Source organism: Phyllobates terribilis, unplaced genomic scaffold, assembly GCF_046119375.1.
Source record: "Phyllobates terribilis strain yellow unplaced genomic scaffold, ASM4611937v1 Scaffold_142__1_contigs__length_4687701, whole genome shotgun sequence".
NCBI lineage: Eukaryota > Metazoa > Chordata > Amphibia > Anura > Dendrobatidae > Phyllobates > Phyllobates terribilis.
Genome location: NW_027362902.1, coordinates 652027 through 677688, shown reverse-complemented (window position 1 = coordinate 677688; position 25662 = coordinate 652027).

Here is a 25662-nt window from a genome sequence, read left to right as displayed (position 1 = left end):
CGATAACCAGAGGAGAGCCTGAAATTCCATCTTGGCTTGATGCTGACTTCAAAGATCTTATCAAGAAGCTGCTGTGCAAAAATCCTGAGAAGCGCTTGGATGTGTGCGGGAACATCAGAGAGCATCCATTCTTTACCAACATCGGCTGGGAGGATCTAGAGAAAAGGAGAGCAAAGCCGCCATTTATACCATTCAGGCCAGTTCTGGAGAACCATCATCTGCAGTGGCCGGAGGATAAGAAAGCCTTTAACCCCGTGGCCGGATTCAATTATGTGTCATCAAGCTGGGCCCGGTAAGATCATCCTCTGTGAGGATAAATCCCATCAAATGTTCTTCTCACCTTGTGGCCATTATGACCATCTTTGTCTTCTCCCACTGTTTCTGTCAATGACTATGTCTCTGTCATTCTTAGGTGGATGAGAATATCTGGGCTGTGAAAGAATCCACGACCATCTGGTGAGTGACCGCTGTACACACAGGACACCGATCATTAGATGTGTACATTATATCTGATGTTACATAGGGGAATGGTTCATTATAATGACCATTCCTCTAAGATAACAGAAGATCCAGGAGATAGAAGTTATTGAAATGTCTTCCTCCTTATGTCTTGCAGGATGAACCCGTGCCAACTGCCCAGAACTTCTTGCCTCCTGACCCGTACCTCACGTCTCTGCTGCTGTTTGTCACCTCGGCTGCCCTAGAACATCATGTCTCTCATTAACACCTTCATGTCGGACCACTACCATCGTGTCGCTGCACCAGGCCCTTGACTTGGCCTCCTCCAATCCATGGCTGGCATCTGAGATCCCTCCAGCCTGAAGGTCTTCTGCGCCCCAGGAGCGGCCTGTGCTAAGTTTCCATCTGGTGAGTTCAGGAACAATAGTATAATATAGGCCATTATCCCTGAACTTACCTCAGCGCAGGCCGGGTAAGTACTGCACCCATCATCCGTCACATCCACAGTACATGATAGGTGTAGACCCTACACTACACTACAGGTATAGGCACACAAACATAGACACATAGGACGTAGATAGAAGTTTCGGCTTTTGATCCTGGGATTTAATCTGATCGCCATATTTGGGGTCAGGAAGGAATTTTCCCCCCTAATATGAGGATAATTGGCCCATTCCTCTTAGGGGGTTTTCGCCTTCCTCTGGATCTACACGGCCTTAAATAGGTTTAGTAATATATCAATAAGTAGATTCACACATAAGTAGTGCAAAAAAATAAGTTTAAAAAAATAAAATTCAAAAATAGTTTATTTTACACAAACCAAAAACATTTTTAGTCTAAATATATAACAATTAAAAAATGTAAATATATTTTTAAAAAATCTCACTTCCATTACACACAGGGAGGTACGAGCCTTTGATCCTGGGATTTAATCTGATCGCCATATTTGGGGTCAGGAAGGAATTTTTCCCCCGTCATGAGAATAATTGGCCCATTTCTCACGTGGGGGTTTTCGCCTTCCTCTGGATCAACACGGCCCATAGATAGGTTTAGTAAAATAGAAGAAATAAGTAGGTTCTTATATTTATAATGAAAAAATATCTAAAAAAATAATTTATTTTTTGGTTTAAGAAAAATTATTTAATATAAATATAAAAATAAATTAGTCCAAAAATTGAAAATAATTAAATATTTAAATAAAAAATGTACACTTACGTATCACACATTAGCTATGAGCCCTTGATCCTGGGATTCACCCCGATCGTCATATTTGGGATCAGGAAGGAATTTTTCACCTTCTTCTGGATCAACACGGCCTTAAATAGATATAAACTGACAGTTATATAAGTGATTCCCAGATTAATGGCTTATTATAAATACATAAAAACATTTTAAAGTATAGGCAGATTTTCAGATAATGTATAATATATACCGTAGCTCTGAACTTAAATAAGGAAAAGATAAATAGTTTAATACATTTTTTAGAAATTAATTTATTTTCGGTCTCAGCCCTTGATCTTGGGATTTATTCTGATCGCCATATTTGGGGTCAGGAAGGAATTTTCCCCCCTGATATGAGGACAATTGGCTTATTCCTCACAGGGGGTTTTCGCCTTCCTCTGGATCAACGCGGCCCATAAATAGGATTATTCTGATAGAAGAATAATTTACACATATACATGATACTATAACATATAATAACCCCATCTATAAATAAAATCTTTCGTTTACCCCCTACATCGTTGTTCTTGTCTTTATTCCATCGGTCGTCCATGTAGTGAATGTGGGTTTCGCCCCTGAGTCTTGATGGGGTCGTACGGTCTCATGTAAGGTTTCTCCATATGGGTCAGAGGTGAAACCCCAATGTGCTGCGGATAAAGACCAAACTGATCCCTTCTGCAGTAAGCGAGTACCCGGCAGCAGGTGCTGAATTTCCCTACAGCGCCTCCAAAGGAGAAATGAAGTATTACAAGTGATTCTCTGTAATCACTGGGCTGTACCTGGAAATCATGGAAGTGTTGGGTCCTCCAGGGCAGGAGACGCTGTTTGGTGGTCGTTTTCATTCTGACTAATGGATGAGAATACAGAACTTCAGATTCCCATAAAATGGCATTTGGATATTGGGTTTTCTACAGCTGCCGCTCACTATACACAGAGCGGTGATTGAAACCGCGCAGGCACCGCCCCTGTGACTGACAGAGAGAGGCTGCTGGGTGACATAAAGTTAATTTCCTCCTGGCAGCGGGGCTCTCAGTGCAGGCACCGCACAGTGTCACAATGCTATTACTTGCAGATTTACCCCATATCCCATATCTGCAGGTTAATAGTGTTATTTTACATGACAGGTTCCCTTTAACCCATGATGTAGTTTTGTCCCAGGTCTCTAAGGCCTCTATGAAACCAACTCAGTAGTAGAGCTCACATCATATGTAGCAGATGCCGGCTGTGCTACACAGTCAAAAACTGCCTGTAACTGCAGCAACCGGAGCTCGCTCCGATCGCTGAGGTTTATCCATCTAAATGCCTTTGTCAATCACTGAATGGCGATTGCAGGGAGCTGATGGGTTACTGACGCGCCCCCTGGGGCTGTGGGGTACTCGGTAGCTGGGCCGGTTGGTGCTGGGGATGTCACGGTGGCAGTGACCCGGTCCGTGGCCCCGGGTGGTCAAATTAAAGGAAAAGTAAAAGGGGAATAAAGTTTTTTAGAGATAATGTTTGTGACGCCACCTGTGGTATGCGGCTATATGGGGCCGCCGCTGTGGTGCAGATCCACTGGAGCTGAAGGTGACGCAGCAGAGTTGGTTCAGCTCTCCACAGGCAGAGCTTAGCCCCAGGGCAGAATAAGATTAATTTTGAAGGTAGATGTTGTTGGTGCGGTGTAATGCAGGTGATGACGTAGCAATTATTCAAGGACGCAGTGGGGTGCAGTCTTCAGGTTTTACTCACAGTTGTTAAGTTCCTCAGGTTACAGTCACCAGTGTGCAATTTCCCATGTCGCCCTGTGTCCTCCGGGGTAGTGATCCAGCAAACTCTAAAGTACCTCAGGAGCACTTGGACGGGACCCCGTTCTATGTACCTTTCCTGGTCGTCTCACGGCTCTGGTTCTCACCCTCCTACCCTGCGCCTCACAATCAGTGTCCCAAGCCAGTGGCCTCGGGCCTTGTCGGGCAACTTGCAATCTCCTGTACCCTATGTGGCCACCTTTTCAGCGATATAATTGTGAATTTTGGCTGCAACACCTTGCAAATGCTGCAGCCTCCTGTTGGCTAGCTGAGCCTGGTTGTTCTCCACTAGTCTGGGGCCGGTACCCCTCTGCGGCCTGATCCCTCCACGTCAGCATGAATTCGGGCACACGGGTGGCTTCCTGCACTCACCGTGCCCCTGGGATCCCCTCTGTCTCTGGAGCCTTTCTCTCGCTGCTCCCGTCTTCTCTCACTCTCCTTCTGGGCCTCTCTTACTAGGTCTGACTCCTCTCTATCCTTCCTTGCTCTCCTGAGCGGAGCTCCTGCTGAGCTCCCACTCCCAACTGAGCTCCTCTCTGTACTGTCCGCTTCTAGATGGTTCCCCTTGTCTTTTATACTCTTTCTGTCTGTGCTCCTCTGAACTTCTTCCTCCACCCACCTCCTCTACCTGGTTCCACCCTCCAGCTAGGGACCAGAGACTGCTCTCCCTTAGAATCAATCTTCCCTTCCCTACTGTAGTGAAGAGTATTGGATGTGGGTGTGTGGGTCCCGGGTAGTACTCCGTCCTTACCTGAGTGTGAAGTACCACACCTCAGAGGTGAGATGCAGTACCTCTGTGGCAACTGGACCCGCAGGGGCGCCACATTACCATGGCAGCCGGAAAGTATAGTGTAAGCAATCGAACAATTGCAGGTTGAGATCCCCTAGTGGTACAAAAAAAGTAGAAATAAAAAAATGGGAACCTGTCACGTGAAAAAACAGGGTTAATCTGCAGGTTAATAGCATTCTGAACCTGTCTGGCCCTGGCACTTAGAGCCCCGCTGCCGGGAGGAAATTATGTGTATTCCTCCTGGCAGCGGTCAGCTTCCAGTCATAGGTGCGGTGGCGCGGGTTCAGTCACTGCTCTGTACATAGAGAGTGGCGCCTCCAGCACTGACTGTCGTCCGGTCGTACTGCTGAGCTGCTGTCAATCAATGCCGGGGGGTGCGGTTACACCAATGCCGGGAGGAATAAAGCTTCCTCCTGGCAGCGGGGCTCAAAGTGTGGGCGCCGAGCAAGTTCAGAGTAACCCCACATCTGCAGGTTGATAGCGTTATTTCACATGATAGGTTCCATTTAAAAAATAAAAATGTATAAAAAACTGCACCTCCTTTGTCCCCATTCAAAAATGGAAAATTGGAAAAAAAAATTGATATCGTCATGACTAAAATGTCCGATCTATCGAAATATTAAATTATTCAGACAATATGTTAAACATGAAGAAGGAAAAAAAGTTATGGCTCTGGGAAGAAGGGGAGCAAAAAACGAAAACGCAAAAATGGAAAAACGCAAGGTGGTGAAGGGGTTAAAAGCCTCAGCTCCCAGTGAAAAATAACCAAGACCTCACTCAGCTTCATGAGCGAAAAGATGCAGGTCTCAGAATATGGAGGAACAAACAATTTAAGGTCCTGAATTTTTTTTTAACCACTAAAATATAAAGAAACGTCATAAGGGTATGTTCACATGTTCAGTAATTGCAGCAGAAAAACCCACTGCAAATATTGGAGTATTATTTTCCGTCCTATAACAGAACCCAGAGGGTCCCCTTGCTTCCATTTGTATCAGACATACTGATAGGGAATGTAGATTGTGAGCCCTGATGGGGACAGCGCCCATAATGTCTGTAAATTGTCTGAATTGTAAAGAGCTGCAGAATATGTTGGCGCTATATAAATAAAAAGATTATTATTATTATAAAGATTATTAGTTATGCAAAGGGTTGAAAAAACGCAGCATGTGAACATAGCCTAATAACTGTTCTTAAAAATAAACTATTATCACTTCTATTTTTAAAGTTTTTTACTCTGCGGCATATTTTCCACACCTGCCTAAAACTTTTGCACAGTACTGTATATGAGATGCTTTTACAAAAAGATGCAGTATTTTTTGATAGTATGATACAAATCACTCTTGCTATGTGACTCCCTATTTCTTAATTTAAGAATCCATGTAGTAATTTGCATTTCGACCTCTAGATGGTGACACCTGAATACTGCAGTGACAATATCTCCTAAATATCCTAGGTCAGTGATGGCGAACCTTTTACAGACCGAGAGCCCAAACTGCAACCCAAAACCCACTTATTTATCCCATAGTGCCAACACGGTCATTTAACCAGAATACTGAGGTTTTAGTTTAGAAAAACAACTCATACATAGAGCAGGCAAGGGGAACCGAAAGCAGCCACAAACAGGAGCAGGGGTATGAGACTGCAGATAGAAAAAATATGCTCCCCCTTCCATCCTGGTATATGTTTGCCCATCCTTGTATATATGCTGCCCCCCATCCTTGTATGTGCTCCCCCCCATCCTTGTATGTATGTGCTCCCCCCATCCTTGTATATATGCTGCTCCCCCATCCTTGTATATATGCTGCTCCCCCATCCTTGTATATATGCTGCCCCCCATCCTTGTATGTGCTCCCCCCATCTTTGTATATATGCTGCTCCCTATACTTGTATATATGCTGCTCCCCATCCTTGTATATATGCTGCTCCCCCATCCTTGTATATATGCTGCTCCCCCATCCTTGTATATATGCTGCTCCCCCATCCTTGTATATATCCTGCTTCCCCATCCTTGTATATATGCTGCTCCCTCATCCTTGTAGATATGCTGCTCCCTCATCCTTGTAGATATGCTGCTCACTAGTGTTGAGCGATACCTTCCGATATCAGGAAATATCGGATCGGATTGGATCGGGCCGATACCCAAAAAGTATCGGATATCGCCGATTCCGATACCGGAAACCAATGCAAGTCAATGGGACACAAATATCGGAATGAAAATAAACCCTTTCTTTTCTTGTAGGTTAATTCTACATGAAGGAAAACAACTAACAATAATGTAGAATGTATTGGGGGAGGTGGTTGCCCAAATCGATGGGAACAATGCTCACAGTGAAACATGAAAAGCCGGCAATTCATCAGCGGCATACACCGGTACCCGACAATTTATAACAGAAAGAATAGAGCTTCACACATAGATTAGATAGATAGAAACATGTCAGTCACATATATATGAAGTACAGTGACAGTGTTGCTTACTGTACTTGCCATTTAGTGTAAAGGATTTATTTAAAAAAATATTAGTGTTTTCATGCACCGTCTCTTAAAAAAGCCGGCCGGCAATTCAGCATCTGTACCCGACAATTTAGAATAGAAAGAATAGAGCATCACACATAGATTAGATACATAGAAACATGTCAGTCACATATATAAGAAGTACAGTGATAGTGTTGATTACTGTACTTGTCATTTAGTGTTAAAATAAAGGATTTATTTAAAAAAAAATTGGCGTGGGGTTCCCCCTAATTTTAGTCTCTAGCGGAGGTTAAGCAGACGGCAGGGGCAGATGTTTGAAGCCTGGGAAGGGGGTAATACCCACGGAGCTTCCCAGGCTACTAATATCAGCCCCCAGCTGAATACCTAGCCTTTACTAGCTATTAAAATGGGGGACCCCCCAAAAAAATGACGTGGGGTCCCCCCTATTTTAATAGCTAGCAAAGGCTAGGCAGACAGCTGGGGGCTGATATTAATAGCCCAGGAAGGGTGCCATGAATATTGGCCCCCTCCCAGGCTAGAAACACCAGCCGTCAGCCGCCCCAGAAATGGCGCATCCATAGGATGCGCCAATTCTGGCACTTAGCCTCGCTCTTCCCACTGCCCTGTAGCGGTGGCAGTGGGGTAATAGGGCTGGGGTTGATGTCAGCTTATAATGCCAGCTGACATCAAGCCCAGGTTAGTAATGGAGAGGCGTCTATAAGACACCCCCATTACTAACCCCATAGTCAAAGTTAAAAAAAAGAAACACAAATGTAGCACCCTGAGGACTCGGCTGCTACAGGGGTATTACACCTCAACCCAGAGGTGTGGTATTCCACTCCCGGGTAAGGATGGAGTGTGGAACTGAGCTCAGTAGGCTGCATGCACTACATACATCCCATTTCCGGGGGACAGAACTACGGTACTCCCACCAAGTATATGTTCAGGTACGACAGCGTCTGTCCCTGGCTGGAGTGGGAAGGGGGGTGGAACATCCCAGTAGTGTAGGGGCAGATAGGGGGAGTACTCTGGGTAAAGCTAGGAGCTCATTGGGTGCTGGTCACCTGGGCTCACACATAGAGGGAGTATATAAGGTGGGCACCATCTTAGGACAGGGTCTTTTTTTTAGTCTGTTCCGTCTGAGGAGAAGCAGAGCAGAGGAGCTCAGCCAGGAGGGCTGACAGGGAGCTGTGGCTCCGGCTGGGCCCAGCTCCAGGGCCAGGCCTGCAGTGAAGAGAGAGGAGGAAGGAAGGCCCAGAGTGGAAGACAAGAGGGAACCCTGAGATCCCAGAATTAAGCCAGAAGGGTGAAGGGTTGGCGGACACGGGTACCGGAATCCGAACTGGTGGAGGCTAATGATCCTCAGCCAGGAACCGGAGGTCATGGTCAAGTTTTGCCACGGCCCTCACCATATCCACCAGAAAGGCACACCACGAGTAGGGTCAGGAAAGCCAGAGAAGGTTCAACCACCAAGAGACCCAAGGGAGCCGGCCAAAGGTGGATCCCTGGTGGGGACGGCCAGAGAGAGAGTGAGAGAAGGGAGCTCAGGACCACGCTCCGGAACTGCCTGGGGGTTAGCCGAGTCCCTGACCTGGTGGACGCAGCACGGCTCGGGTGGTCACTCAAGGCCAGAGTGACTGAAAGAACACCCGTGAGTAAAAACCCTGAAACTGCATCTCACGTCTCTGACTCTCCTTTCTACACCATCACTACCTCCATCATCCACACCTGCTGCCCTGAGGCCATACCCCTCCCGTTGGGGGTTATACCACCACGCTGCACATCCTTATACACCTGGCCTCAGCCGACTGTTCTGCAGCGGCGGCTTCAAAGCCGCACTCAACGGGTGGCGTAGTCGATCAAGTTAACATCTACTGCCATAGACTGCCACTTAGTTTGACACCCTGGGCACGGACCGGGTCACCGCCACAAGGACTACTACCCCTATCCAGATCCGGCTCCGGGTATCCCCTGAACATGGCCCAGGGGGTGCGTCAACTTTGGCGTAGTCGGCAGGATAACGTGCCCGCAACTACCGGGTATTGCGTGCCTGAAGAAAAATTCACATTTACCTCAAAAAGAAGTCTCCCGCCGGATCCGGAGGGTCCCCGCCATCGGACGCCATCACGGGTCGTTTCCCGCCGGTTGCCCGCCATCTGCAGCTTTTTCCCGCCATCCACGGAGTTTCCCGCCACTGGGAGACGATTCCCGCCATCTGAGAAGATTTCCCGCCCTGGCAGAGCGGACGCCATTATGGGCGTGCCAGAGGGTGGCAAGAGGCCACCTCCCATCGTGGACCAGGTCCAAGAATGGCGCCAAAAGCGGAAACCGCCCCCACCAGCAGAGACTGTAATGATTGAGATGTCCATCAGCGTGAGGGGACTGCCCCTGGAACTGACAATCACCAAGTTGCCCCGGGACCACCCTCAGTGTGGGCGGATCCAGAACAAAAGAGAGAGGATGGGTGCAGCCTGGAGGAGTCTGGAGAAGTCGCACCCGGAGATGGAGGGAGAGTCAGGCAGCACCGACCCTGTGGTCAGGAGCCTGTTGCAAGCAACCACCCCACTAGGCCTGGTAGAGGTCCTGGCACAGCTCCCCCGAGACCGGGAGCGTGCACAGACCGCGCTGGAGGGCCTCGCACGGAGGATGGCCCAGATGCAGCGAGAAACGCTGACGGAGTGGAGTAGAGAGATGGCCCAGCAGGCTGGCACCCGCCAGCGGAGCACGCCACCCGAGACGAGGAGTCTGATCGCCTCTGAGGATGGTGCAGGAGGAATGAAGGCCGGAGACGACGCCGAGGAAGGAGCTGAAGAGACGGAGGCAGGTAAAGGGGACGTCACTACCCCGAGCCTAGAAACCGTGAGCCTGCCCCAGCTCCTCGTCGCAGAGCTCGAAATTCCCCCTACCGTGCCCGTCGCTGCACCGCCACCGCTCCAAACTAGGCCTCAAGCGGCAGGAGCCGCGGCCACGCCCCCTGTGACGTCACGCGCCTCAACCCTGAGCGCGGCCAAGCAGGAAATGCCACCGGCCTGGTCGCAGGGCCGAGTACCCCCGGGCGCCGCCGTCTCCACAGTGCCCTTTACCTTCAGGGTGCCCCAAGCCTGGTCGCAAGGCCTGGAGAACCCGGGCGCCGCTGCCACCACCGCGCCCTCAACCTCCACAGTGCCGCACCTGGGTGAAGACCTGTTCGCCCAGCACACTTGCCCGGATGGGCAGCCCTTTGAGTGGCCACCGGAGTACTACCATCCCCGACTCCGGAAGGAAAGGCCCCTGTGTGAGCCCCTGATCCCGGCTCCGGCGCCCACCAAGATCACCCCACTCTCGTTGGAGGAGGCGCAGTTTGCGTGGGACCCCACTGGAGGAGACCTCATCGCGTTCACTCAAGAGACCCGGACGGCCGCAGCTGAGCGTGCGGAGTGCTGCCGGCAGCAATTGGAGGTCTTCGACCGGGAACGGCGAGAGAGGCGGGTCCGCGAGGAGCGGCTGCAGGTCCAGAGTGCGGAGCAGAAAAGCCGGACCCGACGGAACCCTCGTGCAGCCCACGGTCCCCGTGCCACCGGGACTGTAATCAAATTCCAACTGCAGCACGGTTGGGGCTTCATCAGGGATCACCACACCCCCGGTGATGTCTTTATCACCCGCAGAGATGTTGAGTCTCATCTGCCGGAGGGACATAGAGGACGTGACCTATACCTGGGTGACGAGGTCACCTTTACCCGGCATCAATGTGCCAAAGGACCCTACGCCCTTCATGTGCACCGGCTGACAGAGGAAGAGTTGCGGTGTGAGGAGGAACAAGAGGACCCGGACGGGTCTGAAGCCTACCCGCGAGAAGGAGCAGGAGGACGCCGTTACTGAAGTACGGTAAAATGGGACTGTAAATAGTTACCCATAGGGTACAAGAACTGCTACTAATTAAAATATGTTCCCTGTTGGGACAAGTGTGAACTGTTACCCGTGTGTCCCTATCCCTTAACAGGCTGAGGACTGTGAACAGCCATTCCCTATTCCCACTGACCGAGGACTGAGAGCGGCCATACCTCTGTAAATAGTTGCGCTTCCTAAGGCACCCCCTACCGGTTTTATAGGAAACTGTTGTTTTTCTTCCAGAGACTGTGGCACTTTACCTGGTCACAAGTGCACAGTGGCCAGAAGCTCAAGAACATTAATATGAAGGAGTTTTATATGAAAAAGTTTATATTGCTTGAATCTGATAATGTATATAATGTTTTATATGTTCATGGATGTTTTGAAAAAGTTTGTATGTTTTGGTATGTTTTTATTCTTTTACAGCCCGAGGACGTGCTGTGATTTACCAGGGGGGAATGTAGCACCCTGAGGACTCGGCTGCTACAGGGGTATTACACCTCAACCCAGAGGTATGGTATTCCACTCCCGGGTAAGGATGGAGTGTGGAACTGAGCTCAGTAGGCTGCATGCACTACATACATCCCATTTCCGGGGGACAGAACTACGGTACTCCCACCAAGTATATGTGCAGGTACGACAGCGTCTGTCCCTGGCTGGAGTGGGAAGGGGGGTGGAACATCCCAGTAGTGTAGGGGCAGATAGGGGGAGTACTCTGGGTAAAGCTAGGAGCTCATTGGGTGCTGGTCACCTGGGCTCACACATAGAGGGAGTATATAAGGTGGGCACCATCTTAGCACAGGGTCTTTTTTTTAGTCTGTTCCGTCTGAGGAGAAGCAGAGCAGAGGAGCTCAGCCAGGAGGGCTGACAGGGAGCTGTGGCTCCGGCTGGGCCCAGCTCCAGGGCCAGGCCTGCAGTGAAGAGAGAGGAGGAAGGAAGGCCCAGAGTGGAAGACAAGAGGGAACCCTGAGATCCCAGAATTAAGCCAGAAGGGTGAAGGGTTGGCGGACACGGGTACCGGAACCCGAACTGGTGGAGGCTAATGATCCTCAGCCAGGAACCGGAGGTCGTGGTCAAGTTTTGCCACGGCCCTCACCATATCCACCAGAAAGGCACACCACGAGTAGGGTCAGGAAAGCCAGAGAAGGTTCAACCACCAAGAGACCCGAGGGAGCCGGCCAAAGGTGGATCCCTGGTGGGGACGGCCAGAGAGAGAGTGAGAGAAGGGAGCTCAGGACCACGCTCCGGAACTGCCTGGGGGTTAGCCGAGTCCCTGACCTGGTGGACGCAGCACGGCTCGGGTGGTCACTCAAGGCCAGAGTGACTGAAAGAACACCCGTGAGTAAAAACCCTGAAACTGCATCTCACGTCTCTGACTCTCCTTTCTACACCATCACTACCTCCATCATCCACACCTGCTGCCCTGAGGCCATACCCCTCCCGTTGGGGGTTATACCACCACGCTGCACATCCTTATACACCTGGCCTCAGCGGACTGTTCTGCAGGGGCGGCTTCAAAGCCGCACTCAACGGGTGGCGTAGTCGATCAAGTTAACATCTACTGCCATAGACTGCCACTTAGTTTGACACCCTGGGCACGGACCGGGTCACCGCCACAAGGACTACTACCCCTATCCAGATCCGGCTCCGGGTATCCCCTGAACATGGCCCAGGGGGTGCGTCACAAACACCCAGAATATAGTCCTTTAATTGAAATAAACACACAATTCTTTATTGTTCTAAATTAAACCATACTTACCGTCACACCCATTCCAGCTGAAGCCAACGATCTCCTGCAATAAAAATAAAATAATAAAGCAGCATCATCCTTACCTTTCCATGGTTCCCAGGACGGCTTCAGCTCTGCTACATCGAGATGACAGGCTGGACCGCAGCAGAACGCTGCCATCCAGCCTGTCATCCCGCAGACACTGAGAAGCGCAGGCATGCTTGCGCTCCTCAGTGTCTGGCTGTGACGGCATCCAGACATAGGCCGATGGGAGTAGTAGTGTCACATCGGCCTATGTCTGCCTGCACGCACACCCCCCAGACATCGCACAGACACCGCGCACACCCGCACAGACACCGCGCACACACCCGCAGACATCGCACAGACATCGCACAGACACCACGCACACTCGCAGACATCGCACAGACACCCCGCACACACCCGCAGACATCGCACAGACACCGCACACACCCGCAGACACCGCACACACTCACAGACACCGCACAGACACCCGCAGACATCGCACAGACACCGCGCACACACCCGCAGACATCGCACAGACACCACGCACACCCGCAGACATCGCACAGACACCGCACACACTCGCAGACATCGCACAGACACCCCGCACACACCGCACAGACACCGCACACACCCGCAGACACCGCACACACTCACAGACACCGCACAGACACCCGCAGACATCGCACAGACACCACGCACACACCCGCAGACATCGCAGACACCGCACACACTCGCAGACATCGCACAGACACCGCACACACTCGCAGACATCGCACAGACACCGCGCACACACCCGCAGACACCGCACAGACACCCGCAGACATCGCACAGACACCGCACACACCTGCAGACATCGCACAGACACCGCACACACTCGCAGACATCGCACAGACACCGCACACACACTAATCATGACGGGCTGATGGTCTGGGAGGTGAGGCTGACCTGTGCGGCCGTGGGAAAGTTCATGTGAGTTCATGCAATGCAGTCAAGCATGAACTCACATGAACCCTCTGAGGGCACCGCGGCTACTTCAAATGAACAGCTGATCGGCATCACCTCAGCTGTTCATTTGAAATAACCGGTGGGAAAGCGCAGCACAGAACGGGAAAGCCGGCGGTGAAGTCTTTTCACTGCCGGCTTCCCCGCCCGGGTCCTTCGCTCCGCGCTCCTTGGTGCTGCTCTCCCCGCCCTGTCCTAACTTACGATCGGGATGGGAGGTGGCGAGGGGAGCGGAGGATCGGTGTGGGAGGCTGCGGGGAAGCAGTATGGGGCTGTGTGATTGTTTAAAAGCCGTCGGCTTTTTACCGCCCCCCGGCTTTTAAACAATCAGGAGAATTCTCTCACGCTGGGATGGCATTCTGATGACAGGCTGGATCGCAGCTGAGCGCTGCCATCCAGCTTGTCATCCTTCAGAGACACTGCAGAGCGCAGGCATTATGGGAACTTCCGATTCCGGTATTCGATATTGCAAAAGTATCGGAATTAAGTATTGGAATTCCGATACCGCGAATATCGGCCGATACCCGATATTTCAGTATCGGAATGCTCAACACTACTGCTCACCCATTCTTGTATGTATGCTACCCCCATCCTTGTATATATCCTGCTACCCCCCATCCTTGTTTATATGCTGCTCCCCTATCCTTGTATATATGCTGCTCCCCATCTTGTATATATCCTGCTTCCCCATCCTTGTATATATGCTTCTCCCCTATCCTTGTATGTGCTCCCCCAAATCCTTGTATATATGCTGCTCCCCCATACTTGTATATATGCTGCTCCCTATCCTTGTGACTCGTCCCCTGGGCCGTGGGGTACTCGGAACCGGGCTTCCGGGCAATGCTGGGAGTAGTGGTGGCGACCCGGTCCCGTGGCTCAGGGTGGTCAGACCAGTGGTAGTCTACTATGTGCTTTAGGTAATGTCCGACTACGCCACCCGTGGATTGCGGCTATTAAGAACTGCCGCTGCAAGGCAGACCGCTGAGGCTGATGGTGTATGCAGCTGAGGTAGTGTAACTCCCCACGGGAAGAGTGCAGCCCCAGGGCAGTGTAGTGAATGGTGGGGGTGATGGTGCAGGGAGTCCCAGTACCATTATTGCTGGCGAAGCAAAAAGCACAAAGACAACGTGTTGCAGTCCAGGGTCTTTCACTCACAGTTCGTACATTCCCAGTCACTTCTGTCAGCAATGACCGCCCGAGCCGTGCTGCATCCACCAGGTGAGGGGCTCAGTCAACCCCCAGGCAGTTCAGGAACATGGCACAAAACTCCCTTCCATCCTTTCTCTGGCCTGCCCCACCAGTGACCAACTTTTGTCCAGCTACCGCGGATCTGCGCGGGTAAACGTGGGCCCCGTTCCCCGCTGTCCTATATGGTGCCTTCCTAGCAGGTTTGGTGAGGTGTCGCACCAATAAATGATCACGACCTCCGGTCTTTGGCTGAGGGTAGTTTCTCCTCCACCAACTTGGGATCCGGTACCCTTAATCTGCCTGACCCTTCACCCGGTATTCTCATGGGCTCTTAGGGTCCCTTCTGCCTTCTTGTTTGAGCCCTTCTACACTTTGGGTACTTCTCTTTTCTTTGCTGTTCCTTTCTGTTTCTGTTCCTTCCTTCTGGCTCCGGCCTTCACCCTAGGCCTGCCTCGTGGAGCTGGGCCCAGACTGAGCCACAGCCTCCTGTCAGCCCTCTCTGGCTGAACTCCTTCTCTCACTGAACTCAACCACCCAGAACTAAGATGGTGCCCACCTTATATACCCTTCCCTAGTGTGTGAGCTCAGGTGACCAGCAACCAATGAGCTCCTTCCTATGCTCAGGAACCGTCCCCTCCTGCTCCTACATCACTGGGTTCCCCCCCCCCCTCCCCACTCCAGCCAGGGACATGGTCTGTCGTGCCTGCATCACTGTAGTAATGGGAGCACCGTTGAGCTGTCCCTCGGAAATGGGGTGTGTGTGATGCATGCAGCTAACTGAGCCCTGGTCCATACTCCATCCTTACCCGGGAGTGGAATATCACACCTCTGGCAGAGGTGCAATACCCCTGTAGCGGCCGAACCCTCGGGGCGCTACACTTGTATATATGCTGCTCCCCCATCCCTGTATATATGCTGCTACCCCATCCTTGTATATATGCTGCTACCCCATCCTTGTATATATGCTGCTACCCCATCCTTGTATATATCCTGCTTCCTCATCCTTGTATATATGCTCCTTCCCCATCCTTGTATATATGTTGCTCCCCCATCCTTGTATATATGCTGCTCCCCCATCCTTGTATATATGCTGCTCCCCCATCCTTGTATATATGTTGCTCCCCCATCCTTGTATATATGTTGCTCCCCCATCCTTGTATATATGCTGCTCCCCCATCCTTGTATATATGCTGCCCCCCATCCTTGTATATATGCTGCTCCCTATCCTTGTATATATGCTGCTCCCCCATCCTTGTATATATGTTGCTTCCCCATCCTTGTAGATATGCTGCTCCCCCATCCTTGTATATATGCTGCCCCCCATCCTTGTATATATGCTGCTCCCTATCCTTGTATATATGCTGCTCCCCCATCCTTGTATATATCCTGCTTCCCCATTCCTGTATATATGCTGCCCCCCATCCTTGTATATATGCTGCTCCCCCATCCTTGTATATATGCTGCCCCCCATCCTTGTATATATGCTGCTCCCCCATCCTTGTATATATGCTGCCCCCCATCCTTGTAAATATGCTGCTCCCCCATCCTTGTATATATGCTGCCCCCCATCCTTGTATATATGCTGCTCCCCCATCCTTGTATATATGCTGCCCCCCATCCTTGTATATATGCTGCTCCCCCATCCTTGTATATATGCTGCCCCCCATCCTTGTATATATGCTTCTCCCCCATCCTTGTATATATTCTGCTCCCCCATCCTTGTATATATGCTGCCGCCCATCCTTGTATGTGCTCCCCCCATCCTTGTATATATGCTGCCCCCCATCCTTGTATATATGCTTCTCCCCCATCCTTGTTGGAACAGAGAGAAATCTGCTACTAGTGAAAAGTTTCTGTGTTTTCTTATTAGGAGTTTTCCCAGTAGAAAGCGATGCATACCATGGAAGAAATGTGGGACTCCATATCCTTTAATACCAGTCCCTATCGAGAATCTGGCGTTTCTATTCTATCAGCAGTGGATGAAATCCAAAACACTCTGGATGACCAAATTGTGAAGACTCAGACAATGAGGGGATAGCCTTTCATCAAGCCCTATGAGAAAGAAATCAAGGTATAAAATATTCACTTGCTTATTAGCAGAAGCTAAGGTTTCATTAGGATCTCCGAGGCTAAAGTTACATGCGGCTCCAGCTTACATGTAAAGGGGATGGTATCAAGGAGTCTCACCAAACTTTCCCTACAAATGTCCAACAATTCAGAATTCATATCCATTGATAATTTGTCTTCTAAAATGATAGCATTTTTTTCTATCATTTTCATTTTATGTGTAATTAACTTTTTACTCTACTCCTTTAAGCAATGGGAGGAACGACTGATAAGGATCCAGGAAACCATTGATGAATGGCTGAAGGTGCCGGCCCAGTGGCTTTATCTAGACCCCATCTTCTCTTCTGAGGACATCATGCAGCAAATGCCTGAAGAAGGACGCTTATTCCAGATTGTGGACAGAAACTGGAGAGAGATCATGAAACATTGCGTTAAAGACCCGAAGGTAAATGGATGCTTCATGGTGGACTGATACAAGAAAGCACGGTCATCTTGCATCCAGGATTGATGTTTTCCAAGAGTCCGTGTCCTGATGCTTCCATCACAAGGATCCCGGGTTATGGGTCTCCGCACTGCCTGGACTCCAGCCTCCCGCATCTTCTATTTTCTATCCAAATAGGTTCTCATTTTTTTTTTAATATGAACTATTGGCACAATAGTCAATGAATGTGACCTTTTTTCAGTCTCTATAACTATATAATGGAATCTTACTTATGGGCTATCTACTTTGTTTTAGGTTTTAAGCGCCACTTCTCTGACCGGACTTCTGGAAAAACTTCAGGACAGCAATGTGCTTCTGGATAAAATCATGAAAGGGCTGAATGCCTATCTGGAGAAGAAGAGGCTTTTTTCCCACGGTATAGTCCTTTCACTTGTTGCAATGATTCTATATACTACTTAAAGAATTTTTTTTTTCTTATTTAAACCATTGAAATCATTTTTGTAATTGGATTTCATTAATAATTTTGCACTGTTTGCCTTCTATTGGCTCTGTGTTGCGCTGGCTATTGGACTTATTTTTAATCTGTCTTTTTTCAGCTCCTCTTAGCCGATTTATGACCACAGATCACATCAAAGCTGAATGTGCAGGAAACAAAAAGCCGAACGGTGCAACATTTTTAATGAAACTGAATTGTCGCAAATACTCGCAATTAAATGGGTATTCCCATCTCCAAGATCCTATCCCAATATGTAGTAGGCGTAGTAATAATAATAATATTAGCAAATAACTCCAATTAGAAATGTAGTATAGTTCTTCTGATTCGCTATGTCGCTTTCCCCAGCTTCGGTATCCATAGTTACGACCACTCATATAGTGACAATTATTTGCTAGTGGTCGTAACCTAAGCTACTGCAATGCCCTGCACATGGGGTAAGCGACAAAGCAAATCAGAAGAACTATACTACACTTCTAATTGGAGGTATTTGCTAATATTATTATTATTACACCTACTACATATTGGGGTAGAATCCTGGAGATGGGAATACCCATTTCAGTTAAATAAAAAAGTTCCCAAAGCTGGATAGCCCCTTTAAGCTAGCCATACGCATGAGATATGAGATACCCGTCGTCTGAATGGTTATTTGGCTATTTCTCCTGACTCCCACATATTCTGCTGAACAGTCATGTGTTTTTAATGGGGAGAGAGGAGAAAGTCGGTACTGGACACCTCCGGCAGCGGGTTATCTCCCCTGAGAACCAAAAGACCGGGTATTGAAATTCCATCTGCCCGATCCTTCTGGCCCTGACATCCTCTATCGGGGGAGAGTCAGGAGACCCCCATACACATCAGTGGGTAGGCCGGTCCTGCTGCAATCGTCAGGTTTAAACTATTTTAATCCAATGTGTATGGGGACTGAATCTTTACTTTAAAGCTTTGCTTTTCTATTTTCTCACATAGTCACTAATACAAATGGTGCCTGACCCAATACTTTAATGACATTTTTATCATATTGTGCATTTTCGCTTTAGCTTTTTCTTCCTGTCCAACGACGAAATGCTAGAAATTCTCTCTGAGACTAAAGATCCTCTGCGGGTCCAACCACATCTAAAGAAGGGCTTTGAAGGCATCGCAAAGCTGGAGTTCCTTCCTAACCTGGACATCAAAGCCATGTACAGCACCGAGGGGGAACGCGTAGAGCTCATCCAGACCATCTCCACCTCCGAGGCTCGGGGGGCCGTGGAGAAGTGGCTCATCCAAGGGGAAGATGTCATGTTAAGGAGCGTGCATGATGTTACTGCTCGGTCACGAATGGTACGGATCTACCTACAGACCAAAAGCATTAATTGGAACTAATCTAGTACTTTTATATTTGTATAAGATTATTTGGCAGCAGTGAATGATTTGTGGATGATGTATCTCTTGCTATAGAGCCAGGTAGCAGATCTTCTACCTGCAATCGGTAGAAATGAATTTGCTAGATAATACTAGTAAGGTTGTCCCTCTCTTAAATGCTTCTGTCAACGTAATTTAACTTTGTTTTCTAAAAGGCGTACCCTGAGACTGCAAGAAAAGACTGGGTGAGGGAATGGCCGGGACAGGTCGTGCTCTGTGTGTCTCAGATGTTCTGGACAAGTGAAGTGCATGAAGCTATCGGCAGTGGCCCAGAGGTACGGCATAAGCTCCTTTACTGATCAAGGTTGCTTCACTAGAAACAGTCATGGCCGGAAGTGTTGGCACCCTTGAAGTTGTTCCAGAAAATTATTGCAATTGCATGTGTATTTTTTGTTATACACATGTTTATTTCCTTTGGGTGTATTGGAACAACAAAAAAAAAAAAAAAGAGATAAAAAAGGCAAATTGGATATAATTTCACACAAAACCCCCAAAATGGGCCGGACAAAATTGATGGCATCTTTCCAAAATTTTGGGTAAACAATTTTGTTTCAAACTCACCTGTGGCAAGTAACAGGTGTGGGCAATATGAAAATCACACCTGAAACCCGATACAAAGGGTAAAAGTTGACTCAATCTTTGCGTTGTTACGTGCCACACTAAGCAGGGAGAACAGAAAGAGGAAAAGAGAACTGTCTGAGGACTTGAGAACCAAAATTGTTGACCAATATCTGCTTTTTGTGTTGTTCCAATACACACAAATTAAATAAACATGTGAACAACAAAACATGTGTAATTGTAATAATTTTCTGGGAGAAATACATATATATACATTCATAGACAGACTTCATGTGTTCTCCTGCTAATAGACTGTCATACCCAGGGACGCAGCTTATAGGAGTTTCCAGGGGCGGATATACCATTGGTGCAACAGAGGTAAGGGGACCCACATTCACATCAAAAGATGCAAGCAGCTTCTTTCACAGTATGTTATTAGACTGCAAAGGCTCCATAGTATTTGATCTCCTGGTCTTCTCCTGGGGGTTGCAGTTGTACAGCGGCTCAATATCTTGAAGGTACCCAAAAGGCTCCATAGTATTTGATAGCTGGGATTTTGCATTGATTCATGCATCTTGTCTAGAGATGAGCAACTAAATTTGCAGGACCTTGGTCTAAGAGTGCAGGTTAGTAGTCTGTGGCTGTTGGATGGGAGCCTTGCTAACCGCCTCTTACATGCCGGCATCCCTGGCTCCTCTTTTGATTAGCCGGCCAGGCGTGATGTCATTTGTGCCTCACACCACAACTATGACATCGACATCAAACGAGGAGCCGGAGATGCCGGTTCATGGAGCTCCGGTCCTGCGGCCGTGGAATACTGACCCGACTGTTGGACCAGAGTCCTGCAAATCCATTCGCTCATCTCTACTCTCGTCATATCTACCAATAAGGGAAGACATTGTATGGGATTTCCCATAATACCAGCATAAAATGAATCCATCTGCATTGAGTTTTCCATGCTGTTTGTGGCAGGGTTTTATAGAGGTACATCTGGGTATTTGGAGCTCTGGGTTCAATCCAGATCTCCAACTTCTATAAAGATATGTTGTAAAATTGTTGTGTACATTATAAAGTGCCTGCATATTGTGGAGTTCTCCATCTAGTCTGCAGCTTATAATCTGTATAGATTTCAGCCCCCTTGCAATATGTATGTTCTATGAATGTTTCTGCAGATGATTTCACCGTTACATCCTTCTTGTAGGGCCTGAAAAACTCCTATGATAATCTGCAGCTCCAGCTAAATGATATTGTGGAGCTTGTGCGAGGAGGCAAATTGTCCCAGCAGACTCGCACCACATTGGGGGCTCTCGTCACCATAGAGGGGCACGCTCGTGACGTGGGCATGGAAATGATCCAAACAGGTTTGTGCAAACATCATGGCTGGCACCAAACTTTCCAATACCATGTTCTATTTATCATACACTACATGGAGAAAGATATTGTGCCCCCTCCACATTACACCTACAGGAGCTTTTATGGCCCCCTATTCTAAATCCATATACAGGATGTTAATATGGAGTCCGTCCCTCTACAGATATCACAGCTCAATATGCAGAGCACCTTCATACATTTCACCCCATTCCTATCTTCTTTCCATATCTATGTTATATTCCCCCCTCTTTTCTTTGAGTTTTCATAGGACAAAATTGATCTAGTCACAGTAAAGCAATCTTGGGGTGTACTTACAATGACGTCTATGGGGCAGTAGTCATTTCTGCATATTGAGATGGTGGTCACTATATAGGAATGTTTTGGCATCTGTAGGTGTCAGCATCCCCTGTATATGACTCATTGCCACAATTGATATTCTTTATAGTCAGTGGTTTGGATGGCCTAGGTGCGGTTTGTAATATTTTCTATCAATGGTGTGTGTGCCCTCCTCTGTGCGGTGTCCTTCCATAACCATGGATGTACTAATAAAGGGTTTTTATGTCAATTCCTTTAATGGCCTTTTGTTCGGTTTCTTTGTAGGTATTATGTAATTCTCCGAATGGTCAGCCATTCTAAGCCTGAGCAGACATATGGCAATGTAATTGATGTGTGACTGACATTGTTCTTCCCTATGTTGCGGTGACATATTTATGCTGCCATTGTGCAGTATTTGTTCTAATTAATCATCCTAAAGGTGTTTAGTGGGGTTGAGGTTGAGAACGTGTGTGAAACAGTTCTGCTCTTCTATTCCCTTAGGGTTGGAAGCTACAATTGTTTAAAATGTCTTGTGCTGAAGCATTAAGATATCTTTTCACTGGAACTAAGGGGCCTCGACCAACCCCTAAAAACAAGGCCATACCTCCACCAGCAAACTGTACAGCGGGCACAATGCAGTTAATAGGGTAACGTTCTCCTGGCATTCACCAAATCCAGACTCGTCCATCAGATGCCAGATAGAGAAGTGTGATCCGTCACTGCACAGAACAGGTCTCCTCCAGAGTCCTGTGGTGGCGGCTTCACACCACTCCATCTGACGCTCGGCATCGTGCTTGGTGATGTAAGGCTGCATGCAGCTGCTCGGCCATAAAGCTCCTGGCGGGGGCGCAGTGTTTGTGGTGATGTTGTTACCAAAGGAGATCTGGACTCTGCAGTTTTGGAGTCAGGAGAGCGTTCTGCCCTCTGCTCCTCAGCACTCAGTGACCCCGCTCTGTAATGTTCCGGGGTCTCCTGAGTTGCTGTAGTTCCTTCCACTCCTTAATAATATCACTCACATGTGATGGGGGAAGATTTAGGAGGGAAGAAATGTAATATCCAGACTTGTTACCCCGATGGCTCCTATTACAGGACCGCGCTGGTATCAGAGAGCACCACCAGCCGTTCTGTCATATGTTAGTAACAGCACACAGCATGGGAGGGCGGATGTTATACACCGGGGGGCGTGGGGATTGATGTTATACACTGGTGGGGGGCGAGAGTCTTAATGTTATACAAGGCCGAGGGGCCAGATGTTATACCCTAGGGGTACGAGGGGCTAGATGTTATACATGTCCGAGGGCTGGATGTTATACACTGAGGGGCAAGGGGACGGATATTATACACCGGGGCGAGGGGACGGATATTATACACCGGGGAGAGGGGACGGATATTATACACCAGGGGCGAGGGGCCAGATGTTATACACTGGGGGTACTAGGGGCTAGATGTTATACATGTCCGAGGGCTGGATGTTATACACTGAGGGGCAAGGGGACGGATATTATACACCGGGGCGAGGTGACGGATATTATACACCGGGGAGAGGGGACGGATATTATACACCAGGGGCGAGGGGATGAATATTATACACCAGGGGCGAGGGGATTGATGTTATACACCAGGGGCAAGGGGACGGATATTATACACCAGGGGCGAGGGGACGGATATTATACACCAGGTGCAAGGGGACGGATATTATACACCGTGGGCGAGGGGATGGTTGTTATACACTGGGAGCGAGGGGACGGATATTATACACCGGGGGGCGAGAGGCCAGATGTTATACACCAGGGGGAGGGAGTGAGGGTACAGATGTTATACACCGGGGGCGAGGGGACGGATATTATACACCAGGGGCGAGGGGATGGATATTATACACCAGGGGAGAGGGGACGGATATTATACACCGTGGGCGAGGGGATGGATATTATACACCAGGGGCGAGGGGACGGATATTATACACCGTGGGCGAGGGGATGGTTGTTATACACTGGGAGCGAGGGGACGGATATTATACACCGGGGGGCGAGAGGCTGGATGTTATACACCAGGGGGAGGGAGCGAGGGGACAGATGTTATACACCGGGGCTGGGGGCCGGATGTTATACCCTGGGGGTCGGATGTTATGCAAAGGAGGGCTTGGGGTTGGATGTTATACAGTGGGGTTGAGGGGATGGATTTTATACACTGGCGGGGGGGCGAGGGGACGGATGTTATACTAAACTTGGGGCGAGGGGCGGATGTTATACATCGGGGGAGGCGAGAGGCCGGATTTTATAAACTGGGGGCTGAGAGTCCGGATGTTATACACCGTGGGCAATGGGACTAAATGTAAAAGCAGAATTCGGTGACTAGGAGTTTTGTCCTATAATGTATGTGCATTTGCCTTCCCTTTAGAAACTCTCCCTTGTTATTCTGCAGTGTCTTAGAGGTTGACTATCTTTTCCTACATTGCTCAGGACTTTCTCATGAAACAGACTTCCAGTGGCTTGCCCAACTCCGCTATTACTGGGAGAATGAGAATGCGAGAGTGCGAATCATCAACTGCAATGTGAAGTCCGCCTATGAGTACCTGGACAACTCTCCACGCCTGGTCATCACTCCGCTCACTGACAGATGCTAGCGGACTCTGCTATGATGTGATGGGTTATGCTCAGAAATCTTTTTGACTTTTGTATGATGCATGAAACTTATTAGAAAGTTTATTGATATTTCATACCAGTTCTTTCATGTTTCATTGGTAGATCGGTGCTTTTTATCTAAATCTTGGTGGAGCTCCAGAAGGTCCGGCCGGCACAGGAAAAACCGAGACCACCAAAGATTTGGCCAAGGCGCTGGCCGTGCAGTGTGTGGTCTTTAACTGCTCTGATGGTTTGTGACGCGCCCCCTGGGCCATATTCTTTAGGGGAATACCCGGAGCCGGATCAGATGGGGGTTGTAGTCTCCGAGTGGCTGTGACCCGGTCCGTGCCCAGGGTGTCAAGCTCAAAGTATGTGGCAGTCCTACAGATGTTACAAAGTTCGTTATGTCGACTACGCCACCCGTTGAATTGCGGTCACTACGGCCGCCGCTGCAGCAGGGTCCGCTGAGGCTGATGGTGTTGGTGCAGCTTTAGATAGTATAACCCCCAACGGGAGGGGTATGGCCTCAGGGGGTCAGGTGCAGAGGATGGGGGTTGTGGTGGTGCAGCGTAGATGAAAATTAAAGACAGAGTCGGGTTGTGCAGTTCAGGGTGTTTACTTACTGCAGATATTCCGGTCACTCCGGCCTTGAGTGACCACCCGAGCCGTGCTGCGTCCACCAGGTCCTGGATTCAGCCAACCCCCAAGCAAGTCCGGAGCGTGTCCCTGAGCCCTCCTTCTTGTCCTTTCTTCTGGCCGTCCCCACCAGGGATCCACCTAGGTCCAGCTCCCTCGGGCCTTCTGTTGGGAGACCCTTGGCCTTAGGTTCCCTGACCCTACACGTGGTTTGCCTTCAGGGTGGATGTGGTGGGTGGCCGTGGCAGATCCTGCCCACGGCCTCCGGTCTCTGGCTGAGGTGTGCTTTAGCCCCCACCAGTTTGGGATCCGGTACCCTATTGCCAACTCTTCACCCTAGGTTTGTATGTGGGTTCTCAGAGTTCCTTCTTGTTTCCCCCTCTGGGTCTCTCTTTCTCTCCTCTCTCTCTCTGGGGCTGCTCTGCTCTCTGCTCTCTTCCTCTGACTTCTCACAGACTGACTGACCCTGATCTTAGATGGTGCCCACCTTAAATACTCCCTCTATGTGTGAGCTCAGGTGACCAGCACCCAATGAGCTCCTATCTTTACCCAGGCTGCTCCCCCTATCTGCCCCTACACTACTGGGATGTACCACCCCCCTCCCACTCCAGCCAGGAACAGACTCGGTCGTACCTGCACATTTCTAAGTGGGAGTACCGTTGGTCTGCTCCTCGGAAATGGGATGTGTGTAGTGCATGCAGCTTTCTGAGCTCAGTTCCACACTCCATCCTTACCCGGGAGTGGAATATCACACCTCTGGTTGAGGTGCAATACCCCTGTAGCAGCCGAATCCTCAGGGTGCTACATTTGGACTACATAGCAATGTCAAAGGTGCATACAATGTTAAGCTGCTCCATTGCAGATAATAAACTGACTCCAACCGATGTTCTGCTGACATGTTTTGATTATATAGTACAGACCAAAAGTTTGGACACACCTTCTCATTTAAAGATTTTTCTGTATTTTCATGACTATGAAAATTGTACATTCGCACTGAAGGCATCAAAACTATGAATTAACACATGTGGAATTATATACTTAACACAAAAAGTGTGAAACAACTGAAAATATGTCTTATATTCTTGGTTCTTCAAATTAGCCACCTTTCACTTTGATGACAGCTTTGCACACTCTTGGCATTCTCTTGATGAGCTTCAAGAAGTAGTCACCGGAAATGGTCTTCCAACAATCTTGAAGGAGTTCCCAGAGATGCTTAGCATTTGTT